Source organism: Suricata suricatta, chromosome 8 (genome assembly GCF_006229205.1).
Source record: "Suricata suricatta isolate VVHF042 chromosome 8, meerkat_22Aug2017_6uvM2_HiC, whole genome shotgun sequence".
NCBI classification, from domain to species: Eukaryota; Metazoa; Chordata; class Mammalia; order Carnivora; family Herpestidae; genus Suricata; species Suricata suricatta.
The window spans coordinates 78672544-78690232 of NC_043707.1; the positions used below are offsets into that span (position 1 = coordinate 78672544).

Sequence of the window (17689 nt, forward strand, 5' to 3'; positions counted from 1 at the left end):
ATTAGAAATATTTTCAATCTTTATTACTCATCTTTTATCTCCTATATTGTCTTATCATCTTTTCAAAGATGTTCCCATTTCTAATATAATGGAAAGATGGATTAATAAGAAAATGTCAAAAAGAATTGCACAGAGCCCTAGAGATACCTTAAATCTGTAAAACAAAGAATATTTAAAGGAAAAGTAAATGTACATATATGTTTAGAGTATAATGAAAAGGTGACAATCACATGTTAACCTTTAAAGATATGGGAACACCTACTCTATATGCCAAGCAGCTTCACCTTAATGATTCAGCAATTCTTTCAGAACATTCATCTTTTTACAGTTGACAGCTAGGATTTCCTGTTTTTCAAAACTCTCTCCTTTAAAAATACTTTGGCATTAGAAATGTATAGCATCTTTCTAGCCTATTTACAGATTACAAAGGTTTGTCAGCCATTCAAGCAAATATTTTCAGTCCCACCAAGGAATACTCAATGTCAAAAGGTTAACATTCAAATACAAAAAATTTAGGGGAAAATGCTAATATCCAAGGTCACCTTAAAACTCCTACTTAAAAAAATTATAAGTTGAAGTCCAGTAGAAGTACAGTATCTACAGTACAGTAAAAATACAATAAAAATCATCTTTTCTAGAATTAATTTCCAAAAGAGTTCCTTTAAAATATTTACTACCAAAGGAACACTGACATTACTATCTGTGAAAAGCCTGAATTGTTCTGGTGGGTAATGCTGGGAGGAAAGAAAAAATAGATTCTTATCTGATTTAATCATTTTCAGATAGCTAGAAATATTATCAGGACTTGGCATATTAAGTAATTTTTAGAACCTGAAGACTAGATCTTTCACATTTCTGAGAAATGCATTGTCTACTAACAAATGAAAACATCCTTCTACATGTAGAGAAGGATGATAAAGTATTTATATATTTCTTCAAACATCATACATACACAAAAAAACCATAGTGGTAAACTTGAAAAGCAAGAATTCATCCCAACCGTGACATTTCAAGTTATTAAGGAAGCAGTTATAATTTGAAAACTTTAATAATAAAACAGTCTAGCTAGGTTTTGGTAAAAGAGTAGTGTAAATAATTCTTTCAAACATTTGGGAACAATGCCAACAGACACATTAAAAGATGTTCAACATCACTAATCATCAGGGAAATTCAAATCAAAACCACAATGAGATACTACCTTACACCAGTCAGAATGGATAATATCAAAAAGACAAGAAATAACAAATGTTGGTGAGGATGTGAAGAAAAGAGAACCCTCATGCACTGTTAGTGGAAACATATATCGGAGCAACCACTGTAGAAAAGATTGTGGAGCTTCCTAAAAAATTTAGAAATAGAAATACCACAGGATCCAGTAATTCCACTACTGGGTATTTACGCAAAGAAAACAGAAACACTAATTCAAAAAAATCTATGCGCCCACACATTCATTACAGCATTATTTACAATAGCCAAGATATGGAAGCAACCTAAGTGTCCATTCATAGATGAATGCAGTAAAGACATTATATATGGGAACGAATAAGTCTTAGAGATGAAAGATATAGCATGGGAAATACAGTCAATGGTATTGTTAATAGCTTCGTATGGTGACAGATTGTAGCTACACTTGTGAGCAGAGCATAAGCTATAGAGTTGCTGAATCACTGTGTTATACACTTGAAACTAATGTAATATTGTGTGTTCAACTATACTGCAATAAAAAAAAATAAATATGGCAGCATCGGTGGGCAGTTAGGGGGTCAACGCCAATTCATACCCATAGCCAGGTGAACCTGACTACTACTCCACTGCTTCTATGTCAGGTGAGCAGAAGCAAGCACCATGGAGCCTAGGAAATTAGGTAGACCCAGAAAGAAAAAAAAAATCCAGTACACTCAGGCTACTGAGGAAAAACATCCTTTTTCTTTTTTAAGAGCTAAAATCCAGTACTTTTTTTTAATTAAAAAATAAGAAACACTCAAATAACAGGAAAGTTATTCCTGAAATGTGTAACTCTATACTACTCTCCTAGGATTCTCTCTCAGAGCCCTTGGAAGGAGCGGGTCCCTACTCACATCCTGGTTTAGCTGCCAGAAGTGTAAGCATAAATTTTTGTTGTTTTAAGATGTTTACCTTGTGACAATTTGTTTTAGCAGCCCTAGGAAACAAATACAGTGAGAAATACAAAAAGGTATATGTGATGTAAATGGACAGTTCAAAATTGGTAACAATAAAATAAACAAACATCCATTTATTCATTTAAAAAATAAATAATAAAAATAATTTAAAAACCATTTGGGAACAAGTATTAGAAACAACTTAAAAATTCCTGTAAATACCATACCTGGAGATTTGTCCCTAGGAGATAATTCAAAGAAAAAAATTATGAGCATACTAATAAACTCATTGCAATTAGAGCAGTAGGGTAATGGATTAATATACTCATTAAACTACATAGTATTTTAGAGAAATTTTACTTTTTTTAATGTTTTTATTTATTTTTGAGAGACAGAGAGAGGCAGCGCGAACAGGGGAGGGTCAGAGAGAGATGAGTCACAGGATCTGAAGGCAGGCTCCAGGCTCTGAGCTAGCTGTCAGCACAGAGCTCAATGCTGGGCTCGAACCCACGAACCATGGGATCATGATCTGAGCCAAAGTCGGACGCTTAACCGACTGAGTCACCCAGGTGCCCCGAAATTTTACTCTTATATTTACTTTTTTCAGACTGAGCTATCTCCTCTACCACTTATGGGTTAAAAATACACAATCACTTTACATTAAATTTTTTCATCTACTTTTTTTTAATATGAGATAAGGGTATTTTGTTTGTTTTTTTAATCAGGGTGTGTGATCAATTGTCATCCCTGTAAATAATGATCATGACAAAAATAGAGTATGTAAAGGAAAAAGTAGGGGCAGCCTTTAGGGAAAATGGAGCTGAGATGCAAACAAGGTTCTTTTAATATTTTTAAAAGTAAAAATAAAAACGAAGCAAAAAAACTACATAACAGTCTATTTGAAATATTGTTTAAAAATCAGATCCTTGCTTATGTATATATATATTAGAAAGTTTGGATAACAAGAACCAGAGTTAGAAAACATGCACTTTTTTCCCTTAAATTTCTTTAAGGCTGCTATATTTTTAACAAAGATATGAAACTAGTATATGTATTTAAAAATTTTTATTTTACAACTCAAACATTAATTAGATTATTCCATGAAAACACAATTCTCTTCTCTTTATTAAAAGAAAATTACAGGGGCGCCCGGTTCGCTCCTTTGTTAGAACTTGTGACTCTTGATCTTGGGATCATAAGTTCCAGCCCCATACTGGGTGTAGAGTTTACTTTAAAAAGAAACAAGGAAGTAAGTAAGTACATTAATTAATTAAATAACTAATATTACAAAGATATTCTTTTCTTTAATGTTTAAAGTTTACAAGGTTAAGTTCTCATACTGGGATAGGGATAATTATTTCTAACTGAAGTAAAGCTCTAATGTATTTTAAGAAATTTTAATTTTTCAACTAAGAAAACTTAAGTGTGTTTATTATTTTATTTTTCAAAAATATTTTTTTAACATGGTTTCACAGTTTTGGGCCCAATAATATATTTGGAGGAAGTATGTCACTCTATTTTAGGAAGATATGGGCCAGAATTCAGTAAAAATTCTAATGACATTATATATTTTTTCCAACTACTTTAATAAAGGTTACTTATTTGTGATATTATGCTTTCATAGTAACTATAGTTATTTTTGCAGAAACTACTTTTGATTGTATAATCACAGTTTCAAATATTAAACATGTTTAGATATAAGAGCTAAAGATAGCACTTGAACCACTAAAAATCCTAAAAGTACATAGCTAGTCATTCAACTGATACCATCTTCACCTTCTACTTTGGCTCTATTAAGAGACAATAAAAAGTTTCTTCTCCAATTCACAAATCATTTCTCACTTTCCAATACATTAATACAAAGAAAGACAGCATGCCTTCTAGAATCTCAGAAGAAATTACTATTAAAATTCAGATCATCACTTAAATGACTTCTAATATTTTACTGATGCTCTTGTTGAAAACTTTTTCTGTCAATATTTAATTCTTAAATGGGCATATTTAGTTCGGAAACTTCTCATCAAGTGATTAACTTTAGTAAGTTGTGACTTCCATTCCCTGATATTCTTTTACACATTGAGGCTCTTTTACACATTGTTCTCACAGTGCTTTAGATAGTTAGATGGTGATGGGGCACTTGGATGGCTCAGTCGGTTAAGTGTCCAATTCCTGATTTCGGCTCAGGTCTTGACCTCAGGATGGTGAGATAGAAACCTATGTCAGGCTCTGCATTGAGAGTGCAGCACCTGCTTGGGATTATCTCTCTCCCTCTCCTTACCCCTTCCCCACTCATGCTATCTCTTCTCTCTCTCAAAATAAATAAACGTGTTTTTTTTTTTAAAGATAGTTGAATGGTGGTTATAAACTTTGCTAAGGTGGCACCAGGGAATACTGATTGTGTAGTGGTTAAAAGCACAGATTTTAGAGCTGGACAGGCAGGGTTAGAGTCCTGACAACATGACTTACTAGCTGTGGGACCTTGGACTTAATTTTTCTGTGCCTCAGTTTCCTTACTTATCAAATGGGATTAACATCAACATCTATTTCATAGGGCTGTTGTGAGGATTAAGTGAGATAAATGTGTGATGCACTTAAATGTGATTGGTACATAATGAGGACTATGGAGGTATTGGGTACTATTGTGATAACAATGATCTCATATGAACTAGAAGAACTTTCTCCCATGAAAAATTACTATACCATAAGGATAATAAAATGTCCTCATTTACAAGCATTATTCATCCACACACAAAACAGCTGTCCAACTAAGAATAAATGGCTCTTTCCAAATGCTCCAGTTAATACTTGTTACTTGTTCATCTTGACTCCGTTATAATTTAAAATCATTAAACCTTAGCATTCATTGTATTTCAAATACATACACTTGTATTTCAAATGCAAATTTCAAATACATTGACTGTGTTTCAAACACAGTAATCAAGACTGGTATTGGTTATAGAACAGGCAAATAGACCAACAGAACAGAACAGAGAGCCCAGAAATAGACAAGTATAAATATAGTCAACTGATCTTTGACAAAAGAGCAAAGGCAATACAATGGAGAAAAAAAAGTCTTTTCAACAAACAGTGCTGAAACAACTGGACATCTACTTGCAAAGAAATGAATCTAGACACAGACCTTTTACAAGAATTAACTCAAAATGGATCATAGACCTAAGTGTAAAATGCAAAACCATAAAACTCCTAGAACATATGAAAAAATCTAGATGACTTTGGATTTGGCAACGATTTTTAAATAAAATACCAAAGGCACAGTTCATGAAATAACTGATAAACTGGACTGCATTAAAATTACAATTTTCTGCTGAGAAAGACATTGTCAAGCGAATGAGAAAACAAGCCACAGACTGGGAGAAAATATTTCAAAGCATATCTGATAAAAGAGTATATCCAAAATATATAAAGAACTCTTAAATCTCCACAACAAGAAAACAAAGAACCCAGTTAAAAAAAAAAATGGGCCAAAGAGGGGTGGCCCAGATTGCTCAGTCCGTTGAGCATCTGACTCTTGATTTCGGCTCAGGTCATGTTCTCATGGTACGTGAGTTCAAGCCCCATGTTGGGCTCTGCACTGACAGTGTGGAGCCTGCTTGGGATTCTCTCTCTCCCCCCCTCTCTCTTTACCCTTCCCTCCCTCCCTCTCTCTTTCTGTCTCAAAATAAATAAACATTTCTTTAAAAACAGGCCAGGGGCGCCTAGGTAGCTCAGTCAACTAAGCATCTGACTCTTGATCTTGGCTCAAGACATGATCTCACAGTTATTAAGTTTGAGCCCCTTAGAGAAGCTCTGCACTGTTAGCACTTCAGATTCTTTCTCCCTGTCTCTCTACCCCTCCTCAGCTTATGTTCCCTCTCTCTCCTCCCCGCAAAATAAATAAATGTTAAAAAATTTTAAAAACAGTACTTAGTCAGTTAGGCATACAACTTCCACTCAGACCATAATCTCATAGTTCAGGGTTCTAGCCCCGCATCAGGCTCTGTGCTGACAGTTCAGAGCTTGGAGCCTTCTACAGCTTCTGTGTCTCCCTCTCTCTCTCTGCCCCTTTCCCACTCATGCTCTGTCCCTCTCTGTCTCTCAAAAATAAACAAACGTTGAAAACAAATTTTTAATAAAAAAAATTTTTTAAAGGGCCAAAGACCTCATAAGAAACCTCACTGAAGGAGATATAAAGATAGCAAATACACATATGAAAAGATGCTCCATATCAAAAGTCATCAGTGAAGTGCAAATAAAAACAACACAACACAACTATTAGAATGGCGAAAATCCAGAACACTAACAACACCAAATGCTGGCAAAAATGTAGAGTAATAGGAATTCTCATTCACTGTTGGTGGTACTGCAAAATGGTATACTCTGGAAGATAATTTAATGGTTTCTTAGAAAACTAAACATACACATATCATTCAATCCCACAATCATGCTCCTTGGTATTTACTCAAAGGAACTCAAAACCTAAATCTACCCAAAAACCTGCACATGGATGTTTATAGCAGCCGTATTCATAATTGCCCAAACTTAGAAACAGCCAAGATGTCCTCCAGTCGGTGAATGTGATAAACTGTGGTTATTCAGACAATGGAATGTTATTCAGCACTAAAAAGAAATGAGCTACCAAGCCATGAAAAGACATTGGAGGAACCGTAAATGCATATTACTAAGTGAAAGAAATCAGGCTGAAAAGGTTATATATGTCATTCTGGAAAAGTCAAAACTATGGACATGGTAAAAAAAAAATCAGTGATTGGCAGGGGTTAATGGAAAGGGAAGGACAAATAGGCAGAGTACAGAGGATTTTTAGGGCAGTGAAACTATTCTGTATAATACTAAAATAGTGGGCACATGTCATTTTACATTTGTCCAGAATCATAGAATATACAACACCAAAAGTGATCCCTAATATAAATCATGAATATTGGGTAATAGTGATTTATCAGTACAAGTTCTCCAGTTATAGATAAATATTGTATCTAATGGGAGATGTTGATAATGGGGAGTGGGAATTGTGCACATGTGGAGGTTTACTGGAAATCTCTGTACCTTCCACTCACTTTTTCTGTGAACCTAAAACTGCTCTAAAAAAATAAAATATACTTAAAAAATTTTAAATGAATGGAAAAAGGTGCAGTGTTTGCATTCTTAAAATGTTTTCCTTTTAAAGTTATCTCTACACCCAACATGGAGCTTGAACTCACGACCCAGAGATCAAGAGTCAAGCATGCTCTACTGACTAAGCCAGCTAGGTGCTCCTTAAAATATGTATCTTTGATTTTAGAGTCAGAAGATCTTTCCAGTTTTAGTTTCTGTTGATGTCACATATACCTCAATCATACGAATTTGCAAGTTGCCTAAGGGAAACTATTATTTATCACTGAATCTTCAATTTCTATTAGTGGACCAGCATGAAGGGGCGACAAATGTCTAAAGAATGAAGAATTTAAATTCTTTATAACCAAGCTCTGCCACTTAATAGGTGAGTTATTTAGGCAAATCATTTAATTTCTCTGAATTCCTAAGTCATAAAGGTTATTGTGAGAATTAGTACACAGTGGGAAACACTAAAATGTATGTGATGACATATCCATATAAACTGTTTTCATTAGTTTAAACTATACAAAGCATTTTGCTGCCACTTGGAGATCACCCTTTACTCAGTTAAGTTTTACTTGTTACAAAGTATGAAAATAACTAGAGTCACCCTCAAAGGCCTCAGGCAGTCTCTAAGGTCATGCCCTTTGCCTTTTTCAGACGTTTCTTTTTGAATTTTCACATTCATAAAATAAAGTTTATCAAAACACTTCCATGTGCTCTCTCGTATGTATTTTGTATATGCATACACATATGATATTGAAACTAGTGATAAGATTTCAAAGAGCTTTTCTCTAGCTAGCAATCTAATAGTGAGCTATGATATTTATTCTTAAAACTAGAGTAGATATTGTTCTATTTACACTTAAAGAGTACCAGACTGCGTCTATTACCTGGTCTACTTCTAGATATCAGATATCTAAATAATTTCATATAATCAAACTTGACCATGAAGTAACTGGATACATATTTAACCTTTACAGGTTATACTTTCCTAAAATGCCTTTAAGCCTGAGAATTCTTTATTTTTTAATGTTTTATTTATTTTTGAGAAACAGAGTGTGAGCTGGGAAGGGGCAGAGGGGGGGGGCAGTGGGGAGACACAGAATCCGAAGCAGGCTATAGGTTCTGAGCTGTTAGCACAGAGCCCTACGCAGGGCTCAAACCCACGAACCGTGAGATCATGACCTGAGCCGAAGCCAGACGCTCAACCAACTGAGCCACCCAGGCGCCCCAAGCCTGAGAATTTTTATAGAAATTATCATCTCTTTTTTTTTAACACTTATTTATTATTTTTGAGACAGAGAGAGACAGCACAAAAGGTGAATGGGCAGAGAGAGGGAGACACAGAATCTGAAGGAGGCTCCAGGCTTAGAGCTGTCAGCACAGAGCCCAATACAGGGCTTGAACCCACAGGCAATGGGATCATGACCTGAGCCGAAGTCGAATGTTTAACTGACTGAGCCACCCAGGTGCCCATATCATTTATTTCTTACAGCAAATTGCTTGTTGTAAATTTAGAACTCAGATGCCAAATTTTCATTTCTGTGAAAAGATTTCAGACTTCAAGCATAAGTTAAAATACCTAAAAATTTTATCATGAGTACAAAAACAGAAAAATAGAAGAAATTAGAAAATTTTAGAAAAAAATAGAAAACATAGAAAAATATTGAAGACATTAATTTCTTACTCCATCTAGGTTATAAGACAGAATAAGTAAACTTAAGGCAAATGTCTTTAAGACATTAAATGCCATTTAAATTGTTCTAGAAATCCTATTTTTTTGACTATTAAACGTCCTTATTTAGGTAATTACAGTAATTTAGACTCATATTTGGAATTAGGCAGTCAATAGCATTTGAGTGCACATTTTATAGTATTTGATGAATATTCTAAAACTTTTTAAAAGATGTATGTTATAGTGATACCATATTGTCCATGTATAAAGTATCTCATTTGCAAATATTTACTGAGTGCTTACTATGTGTTATAAACTAGAGAACATCCTTGTTTTAATTCAACTCATATTCTAGTGAAAGAAGATAATCAAGAAACAAGTTAATAAAGAAGTGATATAATTTCAGATAGTTTGGAGTGCTTTAAAGAAAAAACTTTAATGTTACTAAGACAGGGATTGATGAAGAAAAATTGCTTTAGCCAAGATGGTCAGGAAAGACCTCTGTTCAGCTCTTTTTTAAGAATTATACCAAAAATTTGACAATAAAACAGGTAGAGGAAAAGGAGGATGTCTAGGTATCATACTTTTTTTTAATGTTTATTTTGAGAGAGAGAGAGAGAGAGAGAGAGAACGAGTCAGGGAGGGGCAGAAAGAGAGAGGGGATCAGAGGACCAAAGCAGGCTGTGCACTGACAGCAGAGAGCCCAATATGGGGCTTGAACTCACAAACCATGAGATCATGATCTGAGCCAAAGTCCAACCTCAAATGACTGAGCCACCCAGGCACCCCTAGGTATCATACTTTTAAAAAGGTATGATGCTTTCAGAAAAGCAAATGGAATGGTAAAGAGCTTAATGACCTATATGATTCTACTGAGATGTATTCAGTTCTCTTCACCTTTTCCATATGTATAATCTGTACATATCCCTTCAAACCTACAATTTAACAATCAAGATAAATAGTTTGATACAATTTAACAATAGCTTCAAAGTGTGTTATGTAACTGTTATAGTATTTAAGGGACCATTAAGCCACAAGGAAAGATCATGAAATTTGGAACAAGAGCAGTTGGTTCTAAGATTCTTAGCTTCGTAATCTAGTATCTATGTGAAGTTCTGGAAAAATGACTATTTCTCTGAGACTCAATTCCCTTATTCCATAAAATGGATAACATCATCTATCTCATTAAATTAACAGAGAGTAAGAAAATATGTGAAAGAGCTTTACAAAAATAAAATACTATGCAAATATTAATTATATACTCATCTTGGGCTGGAGGGGTGGGTATGGAAAAGATCTATAAAAGATAAATATGAGGGGTGTCTTGAAAGATTGATAGAATTTAGAAAGGAAGAGGGGCACAGGGAAAGTTTTCAATTTGGGTCAAGAACACAAAGCCCAGAAAAAGAGCATAAAATGTATGTGTACACAGCAAAAAGACTGGTCAGGTTAAAGCATAGGATTTAGGAAGGCTCACTTTAGGAAGATGACGAAAGTTATGGTCAGATTGTTGAGAGTTTTGAATGTCATTTTTTTAACTTAATGGTTGCTCCTTCATGTTCTTCAGAAAGGGACTAGGGCACCTGGGTGGTCAGTCAGTTAAGCATCTGCCTCTTGGGCTGACATCATAATCTCATGGTTTATGAGACTGGGGCAAGCTCTATATCAGGCTCAGTGCTGACATCTGGAGCCTACTTGGATTCTCACTCTCTCTCTCTCTCTCTGCCCACCCCAGCTCGTGCTCTCTCTCAAAATAAATAAACTTAAAAAAAAAAAAAGTGCTAGTTCATTAGGTCTTTAAAACAAACTTATTTGTCTATGGCCATACCACCCTGAATGCACCCAACCTCTGAAACAAACTTTATTTTTTTAAGTAAACAATATGCCCAATGTGGGGCTCAAACTCACAACCCAAGATGAAGAATTGCACCCTACTGACTGAGCCAGGCAGGTCCCCTAAGACAAATTAAAAAAAAAAGATATTTGATATTTTCATTTCTTATGTATCAATTTACTTTGAAGCTAATGAAATTACTTTCTTGGTTCTCTTAAGAAGCGGTGTTCTTAACAAAGTTTCGTTAGTGTTTGTAAGCTTCGAGAACACCAATAAAAGATGTCAAACTAACCTATAAAGTAGCAAGAGCTTTATCAATCATAATCCTTCCTGGACTACCATCTGTACCACCAGAACTTCCAGCACTTTATCAGTATAGTTATATTGGTAATCCCCAATGATTTCAAGTTTTATACTGTGTCATTGCTTTATTTTGTAATACTTTTCCTTCAGGGAGCACTATAATAGAATATACACACTTTATTTCATTCTACATTTTATTGACTTAACGGTCACCACAAAAAAAATGGTTTACAACAAAAATTTTTAAATGTCAAAGTACTGTGGTGCCTGGCCACCCCCGTCCATAGAGTGTATGACTCTTCATCTCAGGGTTTTGAGTTCAAGCACCATGTTGGGTATAGAGATTACTCAAAAATAAAATCGAGGGTAGGGGGGCACTTGGGAGGCTAAGTTGGTTGGGCACCCGACTTTGGCTCAGGTCATGATCTCATGGTTCATGGGTTTGAGCCCCATATTGGGCTCTCTCCTTCAAGGTGAAGCCTGCTTCAGATCTTCTGTCTCCCCGGCCCCCCTGCTGCCCTTCTCCAGCATCCTCTTTCTCTCAAAAACAAACACTTAAAAAACCTGAAATAAAATTTAAAAGTATAGGCCTTCAAAATAATGTTAGCGTGAAACGGCTTTAAGAAGCTTATAAAAATTGGGGTACCTGGGTGGCTCAGTTGGTTGAGTGTCTGACTCTTGATTTTGGCTCAAGTCATGATCCCATGGTTCGTGGGACTAAGCCTAGCATGGGGCTCTGTGCTGACAGCACAAAGTCTGCACGGTAGCCTCTTAGTCACTCCCTCTTGCTCTCCATCCCACTCCCTGTTTGCACTCATGTTCTCTCTCTCTCAAAATATATAAACAAACATTTTTTAAAGTTTATAAAAATTACTAGAGTTATCTGAACCAGAAATATTTTGTTTTTTAAAAAACGATTTCTGGGGTGCCAGAGTGGTTCAGTTGGTTAAGCATTGACTTTTTTTTTTTTTAATGTTTTTTATTTATTTTTGAGAGACAGAGAGAGACAGCGTGAGCAGGGGAGGGTCAGAAAGAGAGGGAGGTACAGAATCAGAAGCAGGCTCCAGGCTCTGAGCTGTCAGCACAGAGCCCGACGTGGGGCTCGAACCCACAAACCGTGAGATCATGACCTGAGCCGAAGTCAGAGGCTTAACTGACTGAACCACCCAGGCACCCCTAAGCATTGACTTTTGATTTCAAAGTCAGTTCAAGCCCCATGTTGGGCTCTGCGCTGGGTGTGGAGTCTACAAAAAAAAAAAACTTAAGGCACCTAGGTGGCTCAGTCGGTTGAGTATCTGACTCTGGATTTTAGCTCAGATCATGATCCCAGGGTTGTGGGATTGAGCCCCATGTCAGGTTCAATGCTGAGCGTGGAGCTTGCTTAAGATTCTCTCTTCCCTCTTCCCAGTGTGCATTCTCTATCTCTCTAAAAAATAATAATAATAAATCATGATAAGGATAATAATAATACCAACAACAACAACAATAGGAATGCCTGGGTGGCTCAGTCAGTTCACCTTTCAACTTCGGCTCAGGTCATGATTTCGCAGTTTGTGGGTTCGAGCTCTGCATCAAGCTCTGTGCTGACAGCTCAGACCCTGGAGCCTGCTTCTGAGTCTGGGTCCCCCTGTCTCTCTGCCCCTCTGTCTGAGTCTGGGTCTCCCTGTCTCTCTGCTTGTGCTCTGTCACTCAAAAATAAATAAACATTAACAAACTTTTTAATAATAATAATTTCCTGGAATGCCTGGCTGGCTCAGTTGGAAGAGCATGCAATTCTTGATCTCAGGGTTGTGAGTTCGAGTCAAACATTGGGTGTAGAGATTATTTAAATAAATAAAAACTTAAATTTTTTTCCTCTTTTTTGGGAGTATAGAACTGATTTTATTCTGTGATGGTACTGAAGTGTACCCTAGGGGTGCTTAGCTGGCTCAGTCAGTAGAGTAAGTGACTCTTGATCTTGGGGTTGTGAGTTTGAGCCCCAAGTTGTGCATGGGGTCTCCTCAAGAAAAAAAAAAGACCTCCTCCTCCTCATAGGGCTTTCCTTATATAAAGAAAAAAAGTATCCTAATAAAATAGCCCAGTAACAACTTACCTTTCTTACCCTCTTTGATAAGAAGTCACTGAAAAGCTTTACTAGAAGACTAGTGAACCTAAAGTGAGCTAATCTCATACTTTCCAAGCAGTCTGGAATCAGTTACAGTGTTCTCTATATTACTTTTCAAAATTGAATCAGGGGGCACCTGGGTGGCTCAGTCAGTTAAGCCTCTGACTTTGGCTCAGGTCAGATCCTACATTCGTGGGTTCGAGCCCCGCGTCAGGCTCTGTGCTGACAGCTAGCTCAGAGCCTGGAGCCTGCTTCCGGTTCTGTGTCTCCTTCTCTCTCTGCCTCTCCCCCTTTCATGCTCTGTCTCTGTCTATATCAAAAATAAATAAAACATTTAAAAAAATTTATTAAAAAAATTGAATCAGAGAACCAAAAAACTATAGAATTTTAGGTTATTTTAATTGAATCTTATAAATTGATATTTGTTGCTACCACTTTGACTATGTTTAAATATGGTACCACTGTGTCTGAGTGGTCAGTTGGTTGGTCGCTCAACTCTTGATTTTGGTTCAGATCATGAGCCCACGGTTGTGGGATACAGCCCCATGTGGGGCTCTGCACTGACAAGGCGGGGGCCTGCTTAGAATTCTCTCTCCCTCTCTCTGCCCCTCCCACCCACGTGTTCACAAGCTCTCTCTCTCTTTCTCTCAAAATAAACATTAAAAAAAGATCATATCATCTAAAGCAATGCTATTCAACAGAAATATAGTGAGCTACACATGCAAGCCACATATGTAATGTAAACATTTCTAGAAACCACATTTTAATAAAAGTGAAAAGTGACATTAATTTTTATAATGTATTTTATTTAACCCAATAAACCCAAGATATTGTCATTGCAACATGTAATCAATATGAAAATAATAAGATCTTTCACATTCTTTTTTCGGTACTACGTCTTCAGAATTTGCTGTTAATTTTACACTTAGACATCTCAATTCAGATAGCCACATTTCAGGCCCTTAGTTTCAGTGGCTAGTGACCACTGTGTTAGCCAGTGTAGCTGGAGACGTTCCTAATGACCGGTGCTATGATCTAATGTTGCAGAAACCTCAACCTGTGAACTTAAGTATATCACATATACACATCTCTCACATGCATGTTTAGGGGAAATTAAACTTTACCAGATGCACTCTAAAGAAAAGTCCATTATGACTTATAAAATAGTATCCCAGTGCTCAGTTCAAAAACACCTATACTGTAACTAGAATAACACTGAGAGATCAGCAAGCCCCCTGTGCAAGGATGACATGCAAATTTGTGAAGCATTTACTATCTTAAGAAGAGCTGAGTATGTGAGGTGATGGAGGTGTGGATTAACTAGAGGGGAGGAATCCTTTTTACAATGTAGACATATATCAAATTATCACAGTGTGCACTCTAAATACCTTACAACTTTGTCAATTTTACCTCGTTAATGTAGAAAAATAGTATTCCATTTTTTTTTTAAATGGGGCTTGAACTCACAAACCATAAGATTATGACCTGAGCTGAAGTTGGACTCTTAGTCAACTGAGCCACCCAGGTACCCCAATAGTATTCCATTATTTTTTATCCTAAAAAAATTTTTTTAATGTTTATTTATTTTGGAGGCAGAGAGAGAAAGAGAGAGAGAGCAGGGGAGGGGAAAAGAGAGGGGGACAGAGGATCTGAAGCAGGCTCTGTGCTGACAGCAGCAAGCCCAATGCAGGGCTCGAACTCATCAATCATGAGATGAGACCTTAGCCAAAGTCAGATGCTCAACCAACTGAGCCACCCAGGCATGCCCATTTTTTATCTTTAAGAAATACATGCTTGTATTTTTTTTAAATAACTTTACATTTAGAGTGAAATAGTGCCAAATGGCTCCATTTATACATGCTTACTTAGTGTATACTTTTACAATGTTGAAAGTAAAAGAAAAACTAGGAAATGAGGAATTTATGTGATTTTCACTTTATTCTTTTCTAAAGTTTCTCTTCTCGTAAGAAGTCAGAAAAGGCATCAGAATCCTTGGAAAACTTAATTGGCTGGCTAGAGAAAGGCTAGTAGTAGTATAGCCACAGTGAAACTAACAGTTCTTCAGAAGACAAATAGCACAAATAAAAAAATCTGTAGCACAGAGAAGAGGCAGGAAAGAAGATTACAGGCTGCTATTTCACTGAATTGTCAGAATCTTAGCCAACACTGCAATAAACTGATTATCCAGTAGGTTTGTTTAGCTTTCCAAATGTTTATAACTCAAATTATTTCTTTTAATTTAAATCAGTACCTAACCCAAACTATCAAATATCTTTATAATATGTCACATCCATTAAGTCATAATTAAACCACTGCTACCATGATTCAACTATGATTGGAGCATCTTATTGCAACCTACCAAATATTAAGTATTAGGAAATATATAAAATAAGCCAACATATTCTATAGTATTCAACAACTACTATAAAATTAGGCCACTGACTTGCCTAATTCCAAATAAAATGAGCCCGAACACCTGTAATTGCTTAAAGAAGTACATTTAAAGAGAAAAATAGGTTTCAAGAATAACTAAAGTTTAAATGGATGGTGTTTAGTATTTGGCTCTTTAATATTTTAAAATGTAGTCTTTTTATTATCAGGGACTCAAGGCAACAGTTATTGAGGCCCTCCTGTGTTATATACCATGAAATATAAAACAGTAGAAGGCATGATCCCTGCCCTTGGGAGTTTACAATACAAATATATAAAGTAGTACCTAGTGTCTATTGCTGCTTTCACTATACGGTGGCAGAGTTGAGGGGTTGCAGCAGAGACTATGGCCCACAAAACCTAAACATGTACATGTTTTGCCTTTAACAAAAAATGTTTGCCAACCCTTGCTTTATATGAATTATTCTTGACTAGAGGGAGAGGGAAGTCGAAAAACTACAGTAAAATTTAATTATATCTAGCAAACTTTTAAAAACCTAGTTTTGGGGTCCCTGGGTGGCTCAGTCAGTTAAGTGTCCAACTCTTGCATTCAGCTCAGGTCATGGTCATGATCTCATGGTTTGTGGGTTCGAGCCCCTCGTCGGGCTCCATGCTGAAAGTGCAGAGCCTGCTTGGATTCTCTCTCTCTGCTCCTCCCTGGCTTGCACTCCCCATCTCTCTCTCTCTCAAAAAGAAATAAACTTTAAAAAGGTAAAATAAAAAACTACAGTTTTCACTATAAATACAGCTTCCACTAAAAAACATCAGCCTGGCTGATGGCAAAATAAAACTTGTATAATATATTAATTCTTAACCTGGGCATATCTGCTAAGGGGAATATATTAGAGTATTTAGGATGGTGAGGTAAGCTATCTGTTTAGCAAAAGGGGGAATATGTTTTAAAAGGTTGAAAAGACTTTAATCATAATACCTCTATATTGTCCAGCTTAACCATCTTCATCTAACCCATCCCTCCTGGCCATAAATGACTTTGGCTGTTTCCCAAAATCAGATTTACCCACAAAGTAGTCGATTTTCATTATTTCCCATAGATATGTTCTATAAAGTTTTCATGGATGCTGAATTAACAAATACTAATGAGCTAATACTAATTAGCAAATAATAGTATTAATTAGCAAATACAAGCGAAATGGCAGGGTTAAGCAATCAGTACAAAACCTTGTTTTATGCATGTTTTTGCTTAATACCTCATTTAATGTAATATTGAACCCATGGCCAATAGTACTATAACTTGTACCTGAATGAATCTTAACACATGTATACTCTCTCACATCATAGCCATCTTGTGCCTAGGAACACTAGACAGCAATTCAGCCCTATGCAGAAACATTAATTTAAACAGTGAAATCCCCAACAAAAAGCATAAAAATGCAAAAATACTCTAACTAGATCACAAAGACTTGTTTATGAGAGCTGAAATAAGTCTAAGCACTGCCTTGTTTGGACCTCAACTGGGAACATATGGATAGATAGATGGATACATATTTTTTCTGTTTTTTTTTTTTTTTTTTTTACTGCTCTGCCTATGCATATATCTGCAAACGACCAGGAAAGGATCTCAAATACTGATTTCAAGGTTACAAATACATTTTAGTGAGGGCAAATATGAAAGTACAGAATTGGTGAATAATCAACTGTATAATGATATACTAGTACTGATAATCTTTAAAAAAATATTTTTAACATTTATTTATTTTTGAGAGAGAAAGACATAGAGTGTGAGTGGGGGAGGATCAGAGAGAGAGAGGAGACACAGAATCCGAAGCAGGCTCCAGGCTCTGAGCTGTCAGCACAGAGCCCGACGCGGGGCTCAAACTCACGAACCAAACCACAAGATTATGACCTGAGCTGAAGTCAGTCACTTAACCAACTGAGCCACCCCAGTGTCCTGGAAGAGACAGAATCTTAAGCAGACTCCAGTCCCAGCACAGAGCCTGATCCAGTGCTCAATCTCACAAACTGTAAAAGCTAAAATCATGAGTTAATAGCTTAACTGACTGAGCCACCCAGATACCCCAAGAAGAAAAATTTTTGGAAGAATCAAGACAGCTTTAGGATGCGCAGCATTTAAGGGTACATCACTCAAGAGG

The 17689-nt window shown here is 36.2% G+C and overlaps 1 protein-coding gene, 1 long non-coding RNA gene and 1 other non-coding gene across 6 annotated transcripts in view; 1 reads left to right on the forward strand and 2 right to left on the reverse strand.

Moving 5' to 3' along the window:
• The window catches only part of DNAJB4 (DnaJ heat shock protein family (Hsp40) member B4), a 45373-nt gene that overhangs the window by 11971 nt on the left and 15713 nt on the right, over positions 1–17689 (reverse strand). The gene's annotated exons all lie outside the window — the stretch shown is intronic.
• Positions 3171–10550, reverse strand: LOC115298475. The gene is made up of 2 exons (XR_003911764.1): positions 10385–10550; positions 3171–3349 (listed from the first exon to the last, which is right to left on the reverse strand). It is a non-coding gene; the product is annotated as an uncharacterized LOC115298475 (long non-coding RNA).
• On the forward strand, positions 14323–14428 carry LOC115300530. Its single transcript, XR_003912700.1, has one exon. It is a non-coding gene; the product is annotated as a U6 spliceosomal RNA (small nuclear RNA).